General features: G+C 49.9%; 1 long non-coding RNA gene across 1 annotated transcript; it reads left to right on the top strand.

Annotated features, from left to right (window-relative positions):
- Positions 1-125: 125 nt before the first annotated feature.
- On the top strand, positions 126-7630 carry LOC124503491 (uncharacterized). Its single transcript, XR_006960185.1, has 3 exons — positions 126-1797; positions 2395-2761; positions 6798-7630. It is a non-coding gene; the product is annotated as an uncharacterized LOC124503491 (long non-coding RNA).
- The last annotated feature ends 7796 nt before the right edge of the window (positions 7631-15426 follow it).

Below are 15426 nucleotides of genomic sequence, written 5' to 3'. Positions count from 1 at the left end.
ACAGACTGCGAGATCGTGACCTGGCTGAAGTCGACGCTTAACCAACTGCGCCACCCAGGCACCCCGTGGATTTCTTTTCAATAAGCACAGTACTGTGAATATATCTTAGGATTTTTCGTAATAACATTTTCTCTAGCTTGACTATAAGAATATATAATAAATATACATAAGATGTTTTGAACAAGTATTTGTCATCAGGAAGGCTTCCAGTCAACAGTAGGCTATTAGTAGTTAAGTTTTGAGGGAGTCAGAAGTTACACAATTTTCTCCTGCATCGGGGTCAGTGCCCCGAGCCCCCACGTTGTACAAGGGTCATCCTATAACAGAATATGAGTGTTAAGTGCCACCTTCCTGTGAGGCAGCTCTAGGGAACACGCTCTGAAATCTGTCCCTCATGCAGATCACAGTTGCTGCAGGAGCAAGAGGGACTCGAAGTAGGGGACCCCTCTGGAGACTGCAGCGACACTGAGGGAGCAAGCAGAGTGACCAGAAAGGAGATGGGTGTGTGGAATATTCCAGAGATGGCCTGGACAAAGGTGACAGACTACTGTAGGAAGCAGGGGCTGTAGATACCAAGCAGGAGAGTAAGCGGGCATCTGGTAATTCAGAGAACCACAAACCCAGGAAGGGCAGTTGGTGGCAGAGGAGACAGTGACACGACAGGGGCCGGCTTGGGTTTTGCGGAGTTTCCGGTGTTTGGGGACTGCTGAGTGGTGCTGCCCGGCACACACTTGGGAACCGAGAGGCTGTAACTCAGATCTTGCGGACCTTGCGGATCTTGGGTGCGTCAGGCTGGAGACCTATTGGGGAGGCCGTCACATGGTGGGGCATTTGCAGTGCGGCTGGAAGGGACGCACAGCAGAAAGAAGGCAGAGACTCCGCTCTGGGCTTTAAAGCCTGAGGTAGGGAGAAGAGCCAGAAGCAGCACCAGTGACGGTGGAGGAAGGAGGACATCTGGGGGGTGAAGCTGTTGGTGTCTTCCCCGTGCGGGCCAGGCAAGTGCTGGCTCCGGCGGAGACGCGGGTTTGTGTACTCGGCAGATCACCCTGCCCTCCGAGTCTCAATTTCCTCACGTCAGGGGGGGGTCACGGTCTGCCCTGGCAGCGCCCGCATCAAGTAAGATAAAGTGGGAAAGCCTGTTCCAACTGCAGCCCAGGCACCGGGCCATCCGAGTGTGGGGATGGGGCAGCCAACCAAGAGGATTAAATCGGCTCCAAGCCCTTGTTTCTTTGCTCAGCTGGAGGCGGGCTCTTTCGCAAACAAGTGGTTAGGGCAGGAGCAGCAGGCACTTGGCTTTCCAGCCTCTGGTTCGTGACCTTCTCAGCCACCTTGGTCGGAAACTTGGGGAGTGTGTCCGAACACCCCACCCACTGCGTGTGTGGACAGCTTCGGGAAGGGCTGATAAGAGCCAGTTTCTTAAAGTAGGCATTTGACAAGATTATGGCCTCGAGATAACAGCAAGAGCTAATGGCTTCTGTAGTTCCTACTTGGTGCCAGATACTGTTCTAAATACTTGGCAAATTTAATCCCTGCAGGAACCCTGTTAGATAGACACAGAAAAATCATCGCCCAGGGAGGTTAAGTAACTTCCCCAAAGTCACACAGTGAGGAAGCAGCCAAGCCAGGTTGAAATCTGGAAAATCGGCTCCAGCATGTGTGCTCTGAACCCACCGAGGCAGGACAGGATGGAGCACGTGAGCCGCCCCCGGCCACCTGTGCTCACATGGCCCACATTGTTTGGTGCAGTCAGAAGATTCGACAGAGGAGGCGGGGCTTCCGGCAGATCCTAATGGACAGGTAAGCATTGATTACTTCGCATTTGTACTATACCCTACGTAGAGCCTGCATCACATCCAAAGAGGGGTGTCATAGCCACGCCATCGAGATGGGATCACTAGGACAACAGTGGTGGGCCAGATGCCTGGGGAGAAGGTTCTAGGCGAGGCGTGGACGACGACAGCAGTCCAGGGACGGAGCCCGAGGAAGGTGAGACCCCCGCCAGTTTGCCCACGATGGCCCCTCATTGTAATTGGTTATCTCAGTAGAACTGCTAAGCAGTTCTGTCTTTTGCTCCCCACACTTCAGGGCACAGGTGAAACCTTCCAGTCCTTTCCAAGGTCTTGTGGCTCTGTCATTTTTCTTGGGCGTAGGTCCAGTCCATCGCTCTCACAAGATGCCCAAAGGGGTCCCTCCCTGTAATGGTAAGGACCACTGGCAGAAGGTTTTGTTTTGTTTTGCTTAAGGAAAACAAGCCTGGCCTTTGGGGGCAGGCCCGAATGCGGTGGGTGAGGCAGAGCAGGTGTTGTAGGACACTGGGGAGAGGCGCTGCACCTGGTGGGGGCAGAGGGTTGGGGAGATGGGTCCATGGGTGTCCACTCAATACGCCTTCCACAGGTGATACATTGGATTCTCATTCTGCACTGTTACATGATGAAAGTAACTGCAGGGCCACCCTGAGGCGGTCCGTGGAGGTTTCAGAACAGTCTCTGGAGTTCGTGACTGTGACCTCGAGCAAGCTGACCTCCTTGCCCCTCGATTGCTCATTTGCGAAGTGGGGAGAACAGTGGCACTTGTCCAAGGATCACGAGGAGTCCTGAAACCACAGGAAGTGCTCTATAAACGTTGGCTGTGACTCTCATCAAAAGATCCCTCTTTCACCTCTGTCATTCGGCTAAACAAAAGTGCATGGTGACCCACGAGCTTAGAAGAAGTGGTGATGTCAGCAGGTGGTTTCCTTGAAAATGAAGGACCACGTCATTCGGTAGGTGTTTTCCTCCTCGTGTGGCACGAAGTTCACGGGCTACCCAGAACAAACTGAAACGCGATGGCACAAATGGTGGAGCGATTCGATGTTGCAGAACAAGCAAGTGTCCAGGCCAGACTGGATCCAGGGACACACAGACATCGGGTGTGTTCAGCCTGGGAAAGCCCCCAGGGCCACGGTAGAGGGCACCAGGCGAGGTACTTGGAGGGGTTTACGAGGAAGGATCAGTAGGTTGTGTTTTGCAAACACTGAAGTCAAGTGCCTTTAATAGGCTGTAACACAGTCCCCAGAATTAACAGGCACTGAACTATAAAAATAAAAATCATCACCTCACAGAAATTATTGCCCCTTTGGTGAACAACTGTGTGGTGAAAAACAACGGAACTTTCTCCTATTCTAAGCCGTTGGCTAAAACAATCAACGCATAACTAAAAACCGGAAATAATTTTTGAACACTGACCTATAAAAGCTACTGAACATCACTATTGTGCACAAAGTCTTAGCAAAGAATTTTTGCTGTCATTTTACAGGAAGTAGAATACAAATCATTACTGCGGTGCAAAGTGTGCAAAGGATTTTCAAAGAAGAATTCAAGTGCTATCATAGTATTACTCGTCCATCAATCATAAACCGTTAGCTTCTTAAACTAAAGCATCAGTATGGGGCACCTGAATGGCTCAGTCCGTTAGGCATCAGACTTCGGCTGAGGTCATGACCTCACAGTTCATGAGTTTGAGCCCCACGTCAGGCTCTGTGCTGATAGCTCAGAGACTGGAGCCTGCATTGGATTCTGTGTCTCCCCCCTCCCATGCTTACTCTCTGTCTCTCAAAGAAAACAAAACAAAAACTAAATCAATGAAATTAGTATCATATATATATCATGATATAATTATCATATATATATGATATATATGAGAGGAACCACAGATCAAGTATTTCACTAGGATTAGAAGACACTTCAAGTTTCCTCGTGTAAGTCATAAATGATTATGGAGCAGAGGCCTGTATTAACCACGTGTTTCTGATGCGTTCACATCCTGGGGCCAGACCTGCCTGCCAGCGAACCTTTCATATGCAAACCAACCGGTCCAGCCTCCACACCCCCAGCCACCACCTGTTTTGGCTGTCACTCTTGAGGACACCCTCCTCCTGCCCTAATCACCTCAAGGCTATGTGTCCCAGCTGCCCCTGGTGCTGCCCTGCATGGCCCAGTGTGGCACTGCGTGCCCATTCCTCTCGGGAACTGTGACAAAAGACTTTCCCATGGCAGTCACCTCCTGATCTGTTGGCCTCACCATACCCGAATCATAATAAAACCTACATGGTCAACAAGGCTTCAACCATGAAAGGCACTGCTATACTATGACCTCTCTGTTCTACGATTGCGGTAACTTCTCTATGTTAGTGCTTTTTGTTATTCAATTTACCACCCTTTCCTAGGGTGGTAAAGTCCTATTTTTTTTTTTTAATGTTTATTTATTTTTGAGAGAGAGAGACAGAATGTGTGCACAGGAGGGGCAGAGAGAGAGAGAGAGGGAGACACAGAATCTGAAGCAGGCTTTAGGCTCTTAGCTGTCAGCACAGAGCCCAACGCAGGGCTCAAACTCACAGACTTCAAGATCATGGCCTGAGCTGAAGTCTGGAGCTTAACCGACTGAGCCACCCAGGTGCCCCCCTGTTGCTTTTCATTAATTCACCCTTGCTTCAGCTTTAACAAAAGTTAGAAGCACTTTGGGATCTTCTCGGAAAACTGTTCGTGAGAAGTCCAAATTTATTCCTTTTGCATTTTCTCAGCACCTGGTTGCACTCATCCTAAAAAAGATTGAAACCTCTCCAGGCGAGCCAGCCTCACAGTGTAAGGCCTTTACCTCAAGGTCAGGAATGAAAAGATTCCTGCCCAGCTCTTCACAATCGTATGTAACTTTCCTGGAAGCCCTCTGCACTGAGGCCACCACGGCTTCTGGAGGAAACTGTTCCCTCACAGTGTCCCCCAGCATTAAGGTGAATTTCTCTTTTATAATTTTCAAGCATTGCTTCTCTGAAGTGAGGGGAGGAAGTGGCAGAGGGAAGGGAGGTTTTCACAGGGGTGTTCAATGGATAGAGTTAAGGAAACTGAGTATCGGGTCAGTCGGTAGTGGTGTTTGCTTAGGATTAGGTGCTATTAGGACTCTCCTGGCCGTCGGCAGCAAAAGCCCCAAACTTGGACTTTCTACCGCAAAGGGGATTTTCCAGGAAGCTCTCAGGATATCCGGCCTATTTGCAGGAAGAGGTGTGCCGCCATCTTGCAGGAAGGGAGTAGCGCCTCAGGCTTGTAGGACGCCATGCTTCCAGAACTCTCACTGTGCCCTCTGCTTCCTTCCCTTCTTGCACAACTGCTGCTCCCGCAGGCAAGAAACACTCCTGCTGGCTCTCGTATCTCCTGCTTCTCAAGGCGCTTCCAGCGATGCCAAGAAACCACTCATGAGCCCAGGTGGCTCAGGGAGCGGGGCTCGTGTTGGAACTGTGGCAGCTCCCACGGAAGGCCGTGGTTGGAGCAGGAGATGGGACAACAACTAGAAGACAGCAGGTCCTATTCCCAGAAGGCAGTGGTCCCACAGACAAAAGAACCGTGCATCCCAGGGTCACCCCTGGGCCATCTTAAAACAGAAACGGCCACTGAAGGTCTGTAGGAGGCAGTCTGAATGCTCTCTCTGCCACACAGTTGCTGGGAGCCCCTGACCATTAAAGAATATGGCCTCTACCCACCTTTCTGGGCTTATTTCTTCCTTCTAACACCCTCCCAACAGCCATCTGAGGTGCTGAGGCCTGGCCTCACCATCCCCCCTCGATCTCCTCTGCTCTCACAGCACTGGTCCCATGCAACAGTCACAGCGCTCAGCCGGTAGTGCCTGTCCATGTATTTTCTTCCCACCAGACTGTAAACTCAGCAACGGCAGAAAGAACGTTCAGCTCATCTTCGTGCCCCACGGCCTGGCTCACAGAAGGGATAGGAAGAGTTCAAGGACTTCATCACTGATTCCTCATAAAAACGGTCAGGTAGTTTCAAAGGTAGCGATCTGCCTGTCTGCCTTGTGCAGTCTGGACTCTTCTGTGGCCCCACCCACATTCACTGAGAACTCCTTTGGGTCCGGCCCAAAGGCCAGAAGCACCTGGGGCAGGCAATGAGGCTCACTTACTGTCCCCTACAGCTCCTCCTACTTTCCAGGGTTATGAAAAAAATGATCAAGTCAGAGCTGTGTCCCCAGAGTCTCAACTAGAGAAAACAATTAGAAGGCAGGCGATTGCTGCAACTGCGGCAAACAGTTGACTGTGAGGGAGTGAGTCAGAGCAGAGGGCACAACCAGGACAGTCACCAGAGGTGACAGCCATGGGGCCTCCACACTCTGGGCTCACGGGCTCTGAGCCCGGAGGGCCTGGCCCGTATTAGGTGCTTGGGAAACCATGACTCTGCCTTCACCAAGCCTCAGCTTTCTCGTCGGACAAATGGAGTCACTGTCTCTGCTTTCCGGGGTTCTGTGGACACTCAACAAACATGGGCAAAATACCCAGCAGAGTATCTGATGTGGGCACGTTCTTGGTGAATGTGTGTGATGGGGTTCAGGACAGGCCGCCACTTTGGCATATTGATTATTTGGAATTAAAGTTACTTAAAAAGGACACCCTGACCCTCCTTTGTCCCCTGAAAGCAGAAAATGCTCCCCATGTGAAGGCTACCCTCCCTGTACCTGGAGGGTAGAAGGCATCCTTGTCCCCAAAATAGGGCATTCAGGGCCACCAAGGCTGTGCAAACAAACCTCGTTACTTCTTCAATTATTTGCTACCCCCAGCCTCCCAGAGCTCTGCGCGCAGGGTCCCCTAAAAGCAAGACGGTGAGAGCCCTTTCCTTAGGAGAAAACATCTGTGTGCACTAGTTCCTTGGGTACAGCGACTCTGGTAAAGATTTGTCAGGGGTACTTTTGCCCGCTGTTGATTCTGTTCCTCCCACAGATGCTCACTGCTTTCTTTTGTCTGTCTTTTGTGTTGTTTGTCACAGGGAAGAAACCCCCACGGTGGAACACAGACATGGGCCCCATCGGCTGGCTGTTCCAGCGGCCTGACACCGATAAGTTCACCGTTCTCGCCAGACCAGCATCTCTTTCGACTGACTTTGCTGTGGGTCCCCTATGTAAAAAGTGAATGAGGTCTTCCTCTGTCTTGTTCTGTGTCCTGAGAGCCTGGCTTTGTGACCAGTGAGAGTATTCCTGCTGGCATCCACCATCTAGAAGGTACATGTACCACTGTGCATCTGGTGGCCAGACCAAGAGACTGGGGATCCGAGACACGAGGTCACAGGCAGTGGTCTCTTTGTCCTTCCATGCCGGCTCTCAGGGGAGTTTGTTATTAGGGGTCCCAGCCCATAGGGGGCCTTTGTCACCCCAACTTTCATTATTTTGAAATAATGTTAGAAAAGCCCCATAAGCCCCATTCCTGGGGCACCTGCCCCATGTCACAGATTAGCGGGTCTGTGATTGCAGGTGTCTCATGTTCCCATGACAGACCAGAGACACCGTTTTCACTACACTGTTCGCCTGTGACAACAAAGGTCTGTGCTTTCATAGGGTAACTCCGGGAGACTTAGATTGTGGGGGCTCTGTTTTGGAGATGCCACTTGCATCCATGACTAAGACTTACTGATTTATTCTAAGCCTCGGAAGTTACCTCCAGGTCTTTCCATTAAAAAGGCTTATTGGATTGAGCCACATTTGGAATAAATATACTAATGGAGACCTCACTTGTCAATGGCCAGATGATGGATGTTTTGAATAGGAAAGTTTTCTATATTTAAAAACAAATGTGGGACACCTGGGTGGCTTAGTCAGTTAAGCATCCGACTTTGACTCAGGTCATGATCTCACAGTTCATGGGTTTCAGCCCCGTGTCAGGCTCTATGCTGACAGCTCAGAGCCTGGAGCCTGCTTCGGATTCTGTGTCTTTCTCTCTCTGTTCCTCCCCCACTCATGCTCTCTGTCTCTCTCTGTGGAAAATAAGCATTAAAAAAATTTAAAAATTTAAAAATGAAAAAATAAAAACAAATGTAATGAGCTCTCCTCCTACAGAGCTATCTTTCTGGTATCTCTGGGAAGATCGGATTGAGAACAGGACACCAGGGAATACAATGCCTAACATTAGGGGCTCCCTTAACAAGACGAAAGAACAGAAATTAGACTGGGAACAAAGATTAAAATCCACATCTAACACAAATCCCCTGTCCCCAGCTTCTGGTGCACCAATTTACTCCCCATCTCCCTGTCCCCTACCCTCCAGAAGATCTTTTGGATCTCCAGGCACTGGGTCAAAATCCCCCTTCGCGGAAGCCAGCCCCAGCTCCCCAGGAAGTTCCCTTAGCTTCCCAAACTCTTCCACCTTCCCTAGAAAAATCCCTTAAACACCCAGCTACCTGTTTTAACTTCTCTTTCCCTACAAGATTTACTGAGGGCGCTCTGGCCTGACTTCCCGGCCCAGGGTATACAGGTTATCTGTGGAAATGCTGAACGTCAAGAAGGGAATATATATAGCAGAAGCCCCTGGGGCAGGTGATGAGGCTCGCTTACTGTCCCTTACAGCTCCTCCTACTTTCCAGGGCTCTGTACGCAGACCCTACCAACCTCAGGCCTTCCTATCAATGGCCTTTATGGATGCATCCTGGGACACCTACCACAAAGAATTCACATCCCCTGGACAGCGGCAAACCTTTGAAATTATAAAGCCTTTTACCTCCACTTTCAGAAGATCCTACCAAATTTAGAGAGGAATTAGGAAGATTAGTGGCCATTCACAACCCTACTCCCGGAGACCTCGATTGCCTGCTTAAGAGTGTTCTTTCCTCCCGTGATTATACCGGGGTTGTTAGGCAGGCCAGACAGCCCCCTGGAAAAACCCCCTCGCGGAGGAAACAGATGGCCAGGAATTCTCCAAGGCCCTTCTGCAAATGACCAGGATGTGGCTCAGCTGGAGGCTGATAGTCAAGGCTTGATAGGAACAATATTAGAGGCTTTTCTCCCTCAAGTGAATTGGTCTAAGGTTGAATTGTGAGCTCAGAGGGAAGGAGAACATCCAGAGGCCTTGGCTGAATGCTTTATACGAACTCTTCAAACGTGTAACTGCACTGAACCCAGAAACTCCAGAATGTAAAAACCTTTTAATTTCCACTTCAGTAGGAAACTTTCTCCCTGATATAAAGAGGCAAGTTCAAAATAATGTAGTTGGATGGGCCAGCCAGCCTATAAATGTCACAATAGAAGCAGCTACTAAATTCTTTGAAAATAGCTGGCAGGGAAAAAAAAAGTTAAAGTCAACTATTCTTTCTCTGCAGTTTGAATCTTTAGAGCGACAGAATCGTAACTTTCAAAGCTACTCAAAGGCCACTGTGACCCTCCCTATCTGCCCCTAGACATTCGCAGATAGTATAACAAATACTATTGGAACACTAATTGTCCTACCCTTAAGAGAAAAGTCAAAGCGGGGCGCCTGGGTGGCGCAGTCGGTTAAGCGTCCGACTTCAGCCAGGTCACGATCTCTCGGTCCGGGAGTTCGAGCCCCGCGTCGGGCTCTGGGCTGATGGCTCAGAGCCTGGAGCCTGTTTCCGATTCTGTGTCTCCCTCTCTCTCTGCCCCTCCCCCGTTCATGCTCTGTCTCTCTCTGTCCCAAAAATAAATAAACGTTCAAAAAAAAATTTTTTTTAAAAAAAAGAGAAAAGTCAAAGAAACAATCCTCTGGGACCTCAGTGTCCCCAGAAGGTCAGTTTTTCTCCTGTGGGACAATTCACCATCAGCTCAGAGGGTCAGCTGATCCTCAGTCACACCCAAGCCCACTGTTAAATTGAAAATAGAGGACCTGGGGGCGCCTGGGTGGCGCAGTAGGTTGAGCGTCCGACTTCAGCCAGGTCACGATCTCGCGGTCCGTGAGTTCGAGCCCCGCGTCAGGCTCTGGGCTGATGGCTCAGAGCCTGGAGCCTGTTTCCGATTCTGTGTCTCCGTCTCTCTCTGCCCCTCCCCCGTTCATGCTCTGTCTCTCTCTGTCCCAAAAATAAATAAACGTTGAAAAAAAAAATTAAAAAAAAAAATAGAGGACCTGGAATTGTATTTTTGATTTTTAATTTGAGAGAGAGAGGGAGAGCTTGTGCGCGAGAGAGAGGGAGAGAGAGAGAATGTGTATGTAAGCTGGGGAGATGGGTGGAGGAAGAGGGAGAGAGAATCCCAAGCAAGCTCCACACTCAGCACAGAGCCCAACGCAAGGCTCGATCTCACGAACATGGGATCGTGACCTGAGCCCAAATCAAAAGAGTCAGATGCTTAACGGGGGCACCCAGGCATCTTACGGGACTGGATGTTTAAATTGACCTTGGTGTGATTTGCCCTACCAGCCCCTCCGAGGATTCAGCTCTGCCTGTCACCTGATTCTGTTCAAGCTACCAGAGACTCCGGGCACCCATTCCATGGCCCCTGTTTCAACCACCTCAACCAGCATGACTTGCTGGGGTCCAGCTGCTCATTGGCAAACCTTTCTGGTACAGAGTTGTTACGGAAGTTCAACGCCACTGTGAAGCATAACGAGACAGGTGCTCATTTCCCTGCCCTCAGACCATACGGTAACTCATCTTGATTTAGATTCCTCTGGAGAGGAGGGGTCTTGAAAAGACGCCCGGTTTGTCTCTGGGCCACACATGCAGGTGAGGCTGGCTTGTCACTGAGTGCCGAGCCAGGTGCGTTTCTTGGAAAGTAAGCCGTTTTCCATCCAGGAGCACCCTATCCCCAGATACACAGAGAGAGGAGTTGAGCCTGTAGGAGATTCGTTGGGAGGAGATTGCACTGGTCTTTACTGTCTCACCCTGTAACACTCCCAGTTTTGCCAGTAAAGAAAGAAGGTACATTTGACTCGGACAGGAACCAAATCTATCGACCTCTGGAACACCAAAGAGCCATAAAGTCCTGCACCCCCTCCTTACCCTGTGTCCCTGATCCGGCCACTGCTCTTACCTCAATTCCCAGGAATGCCATCTGGTTCACAGTGACTGACCTCTGCTTGGCTTTCTCTTTAATCCCACTGCCCTGACTCAAGATTTCTTTAGGGAAGCAGTTAACGTGAACTCGCATACCTCAAAGATATTATGGGTCTCCCTCAATATTTTCCCAAGTCCTTAAAGCCGACTGGGATTCTGTAGCCTTCACACAAGGCCCCCCTCTTGTTCAGTTTGTTGATGATCTGTTATGCTGTAAAGACACAAGACCAACCGCTCTTACAGACCCCCTCATCGTTCTAAAGGCACCAGCTGAACGAGGCCATCAGGCCTCCCCATCTAAACTTCAGTGGGTCCAAGCAACTGTTACCTACTTAGGACGTGAGGTGTCCTCGGGGTGTTCAAAAGCTCACCCTAAAATGCCTTGAGTCAATGTTGTCTCTCTCCCCAAAACCAAAACAGTTACATAAATTTCTAGGGGCAACCAGCTACTGCTACCAATAGATTCTTAGTTTTGCAGCCCTTGCTGAATCTCTGTATGTCCTCCTCCCAGAGAACACCCCAGAGCCAGTTTGCTGACCAGCCTTTGAAGCCATTAACCTCCTCTGAAGCCTTAAAATAAACATCGTCCACACCCCCAGCTCTCCACTTACCTAATTCGGACGAACCTTTTTATCTGTACTGCCATGAAAATAACAGGGTCCCAGGACAGCCTCTGCCTCTCAGACTCATCCTGTGGCCTACTGCTCATGTCTGCCAGGCCCTGTGGCATCGGGCATGGCTCCCCCGCTTGCCCAGTATAGCCACCATTGCCTCCTTGATTGACAAAGCCTTTCATTAGGCTCGCCCATTTGCCCACGTTCCCCGTGAGGGGTCTGCCCTCTGACAAGTTCGTAAGACCCAGCATCTCTCCACACAGCGACAGACCACCTACGACCAAGTCCTTGTGACTGACTTTCTACCATCTAAGTTGTTGTGATGCTCTCAATCCAGCGACCTGCTCACTGCACCCCCTGCACCCCCGACCATGATGGTTGCCTTGCAACTATAGAAATGGTCTCAAAGCCACCGGGGGACCTCCTAGACCCGCCGCCCTCCCCGCCCCCCAGAAGCAGCCCAGATTTACCTCTAGTTTGTTATGGCTTCCAGAAATGAAATTCCCAGGGAAATGTAAAAAATGGCTATGCCATAGTGTCCCCACGTGAAACACTGGCACCATACTCCTTCCTTACCTGCTATAAAATCAGCCCAAGCAGTTGAACTGCTAGCTCTCACCACAGCTTGTACGTCGGTGGAAGGGAAAACTGCCAGTTTTCACACGGACTCCAGATAGGCTTTGGGGGTCTGCCGTGCTGTTGGCGCAATTTGGAAATCCCTCGGATTCTTAACCTCTGCAGTCTTCTTGCTGCTAATGTGTATATGATTGCTGCCTCGTTACAAGCTATTCCCCTCCTTCTAAAATCCCCATTGTTCACTGCTCAACCCACACTAAGGAAATGGATGTTGTATCTTTAGAAAGGAATAGGGCGGACAGAGCTGCTAAGTGTGCAGCCCAAGAAAAGTCCCTTCCTATCTCCGCCCAGCTTTTTTTTTTTTTTTAATTTTTTTTTTCAACGTTTTTTATTTATTTTTGGGACAGAGAGAGACAGAGCATGAACGGGGGAGGGGCAGAGAGAGAGGGAGACACAGAATCGGAAACAGGCTCCAGGCTCCGAGCCATCAGCCCAGAGCCTGCCGCGGGGCTCGAACTCACGGACCGCGAGATCGTGACCTGGCTGAAGTTGGACGGTTAACCGACTGCGCCACCCAGGCGCCCCTCCGCCCAGCTTTTAAGCCCGCCTTTCTCCTCGACTGATGTCTCCTCCCCACCCCAATCTGAAAAAGACAAATGGATCCTAAAAGCTGCCAAAGCAAACAAGTTACCAGATGGATTCCCCATTGGGCCAAATGGACTTTTGTAGCCCCTTTCTTTTGAACTTGTTGGCTTGTATTTCTCTCCCATCGAATGGGACCCATGTGCAGGTGAGGTGTAGGTAAGGAACTAAAAGACAATTGATTCTGCCCCAGCATCCACAAAATTGCTGCCCAGATTATTTCCCGGTGCCCACTTGTCAGCCTCACCAAATTTCTAGAAGAAATTGACATTCCCTGGGAAGTCCTCCCAGGGCCGCACCACCCTTGGGAGTGTTCCAAATGCATTTTTTATAGATTTGCCCCCAGGCATGGGCTATTCTCACTGTTTGGTTTTTGTACTTTTGGTGGACAGACTGAATGCTAGCTGACTTGATATGCTGTTGCCGCAGTAGTGTAAGGAAACTAATAACAGATTAATCCGTGTTTTGTCATTCCTTTATGGATCGAGTCAGACCAAGGAATTCCTTTTACAGCAGAGATAAACCACCTGCTTGGAGAGACTCGGAGATATTCGTTACAGTTTCGGACTCCACACCGTCCTCGATCATCAGGGCAAGTGGAACATAAAAATTGAGACATAAAAAGGACCCTAGAAAAGACCAGTCAAGAAACTGGACTTAAATGGCCAGATGCTGCCCCTGGCCCTTGTAAAGATCCAGAATACTCCAAATAGGAGAGATGGATTGATCGCTTCTGAAAGAGTGCTTGGACATCCAATGCCTCCTGACATTTAAAAACCTCCGTTCCTGGGGCGCCTGGGTGGCTCAGTCGGTTAAGCATCTGACTTCAGCTCAGGTCACGATCTTATGGTTTGTGGGTTTAAGCCCAGAGCCTCAGGCTCCATGCTGACAGCTCAGAGCCTGGAGCCTGCTTCAGATTCTGTGTCTCCCTCTCTCTGCCTGCCCGCACTCGCATGCTGTCTCTCTGAAAAATACACATTTTTTTTTTTAATTATAAATACGTAAATAGATAAACACAAACTTCCATTCCTGGAGCACCTGGGTGGCTCAGTCGGTTAAGCATCTGACTTCAATCAGCTCAGGTCACGATCTCATGGTTCGTGAACTCGAGCCTCACGTCAGGTGTGCTTGTGCCCTGCTTTGGGTGAGCCCCGTTTCTCTCTCTCTCTCTCTCTCTCTCTCTGTCCCTCACTCACTTGTACCCTATCTCTCTCTCGAAACAAAACAAAAACAAAAACACTTCCATTCCTGGATTCAGTGGACACTGTGGGAATTAAGGGAACCATGTGTGCTATGATGAGCTATATATAAGAACTAACTAGCATCCTTGAGGCGCATCACCAGCAGGTAAAGAGGCATGGCCTCCACTGACAGACAAGCCTCACCATCGCTCTTGACCAGAAGACCAAGAGATCTCAAGGTCTTTAGAAGGAAACATGCACTGTCACCTCACCGGGAAGGACCTTACAGAGTACTGCTGACCACCTACACGGCAATAAAAAAAAAAAAAAAAAAAAAAAAAAGTCCTTCTGGATTCATGCAAGCTATGCCAGAAAAGACCCAGCTCATCACTTCTGAGATAATCGGAAGATAGCCCCTACAGGTGACCTTCAAGGAAGCATTTCTAGAGCCAATCCCCAGGCTCCTGAAACAGTGATAGAAAGTGGAAGAGGGTCAGTAAAGTATCCTCCACACAGAGAAGGCACTTTGAGACTGAAAACTGAAGCAAGACCCTGTGCGTACCGTTTACGCAGAGTTTCGTTCCAGGTTCTTACTGACGTGGAGATCGGGCAGGCAGGAGGATCCAAGAGGTACGTGGCCGTTCTCCATCCCTCGTCTCTGCCCAGACCAACCTGAATCCCCAGCTTTTCTGGAGTGCGGGGCATGGTGGTGAGGTCACAGGGCAGTTTTCTAAAGCGGCACCGTCTATGCACCAGAGGATCTCCACTAGTTACCCAAAGTGGGACTTTCGGCACACCAGCCATCTCCAGTAATACATGCCCTCTGCGCACCACTTTAGGGCAGACCAGAACAAGCCCTCCCACGTTCCAGTCAGGGTGTACATTAACCTCCATGGGGCCTGGAACACGTGGCCCTGAGGGCGGTCATCATGGGGCATGAACAAGATGGAAGGCCCAAGATGGAGTCCATGTTGTCAGCACTCCTACACTCCACCCCTGCCATCTTTACAGCACGTACAATCTCCTGTCCTTCTGTGATGACCCTAGAGCCAGATATCAGGATGTGACTTGCTCCCCTGTGCCACGACAGCAACATTGATATACCTTTAAGCCCAAAGGAAAAAAAGAATGGTTCCCCAGCGACCCAGTAAAGAGGTCCTTTCCACAGGGGGATGGTGAACTTCAGTGTAAGTGGTGGCCCATGACAGGAGGAGGTTTCCTGACGTGATAGGAGAGGAACATCAGAAATGTGAGGGTAGGGGCGATAAGAGAAATGTTTTACAACAGTAGCTTTGACAAATCTTCATTTCAGAGCAACACAGCAGTTTGGTCCCCGTGAGTCAACACCACCATTGGCTTAGCGATTTTCCCTGGGGGATGATACCATAGATGTCGCTCCTTAATATAATGAGAGGGTGTGTCTATATTGTCATCTTGGTTGGTACCCATACTAACAACCCTGCCTCATCATGAAGAGTTGGAGGTTGAGAAGTTATTTGCAGGTGTTGGGCCCCGACCAATGTCCAGGGGTTAAGAATAATACCAGATGTGGTGCGCCTGGGTGGCTCAGTCAGTTGAGTGTCCGACTTCGGCTCAGGTCATGATCTCACG

This window comes from Lynx rufus, unplaced genomic scaffold, assembly GCF_022079265.1.
Source record: "Lynx rufus isolate CCGP_SWC_20201006 ecotype Redwood Valley unplaced genomic scaffold, mLynRuf1.p SCAF_8, whole genome shotgun sequence".
Taxonomy (NCBI): domain Eukaryota; kingdom Metazoa; phylum Chordata; class Mammalia; order Carnivora; family Felidae; genus Lynx; species Lynx rufus.
The sequence above is the reverse complement of the archived record's forward strand: the minus strand, read 5'-3'. Positions and strand labels throughout refer to the sequence as shown.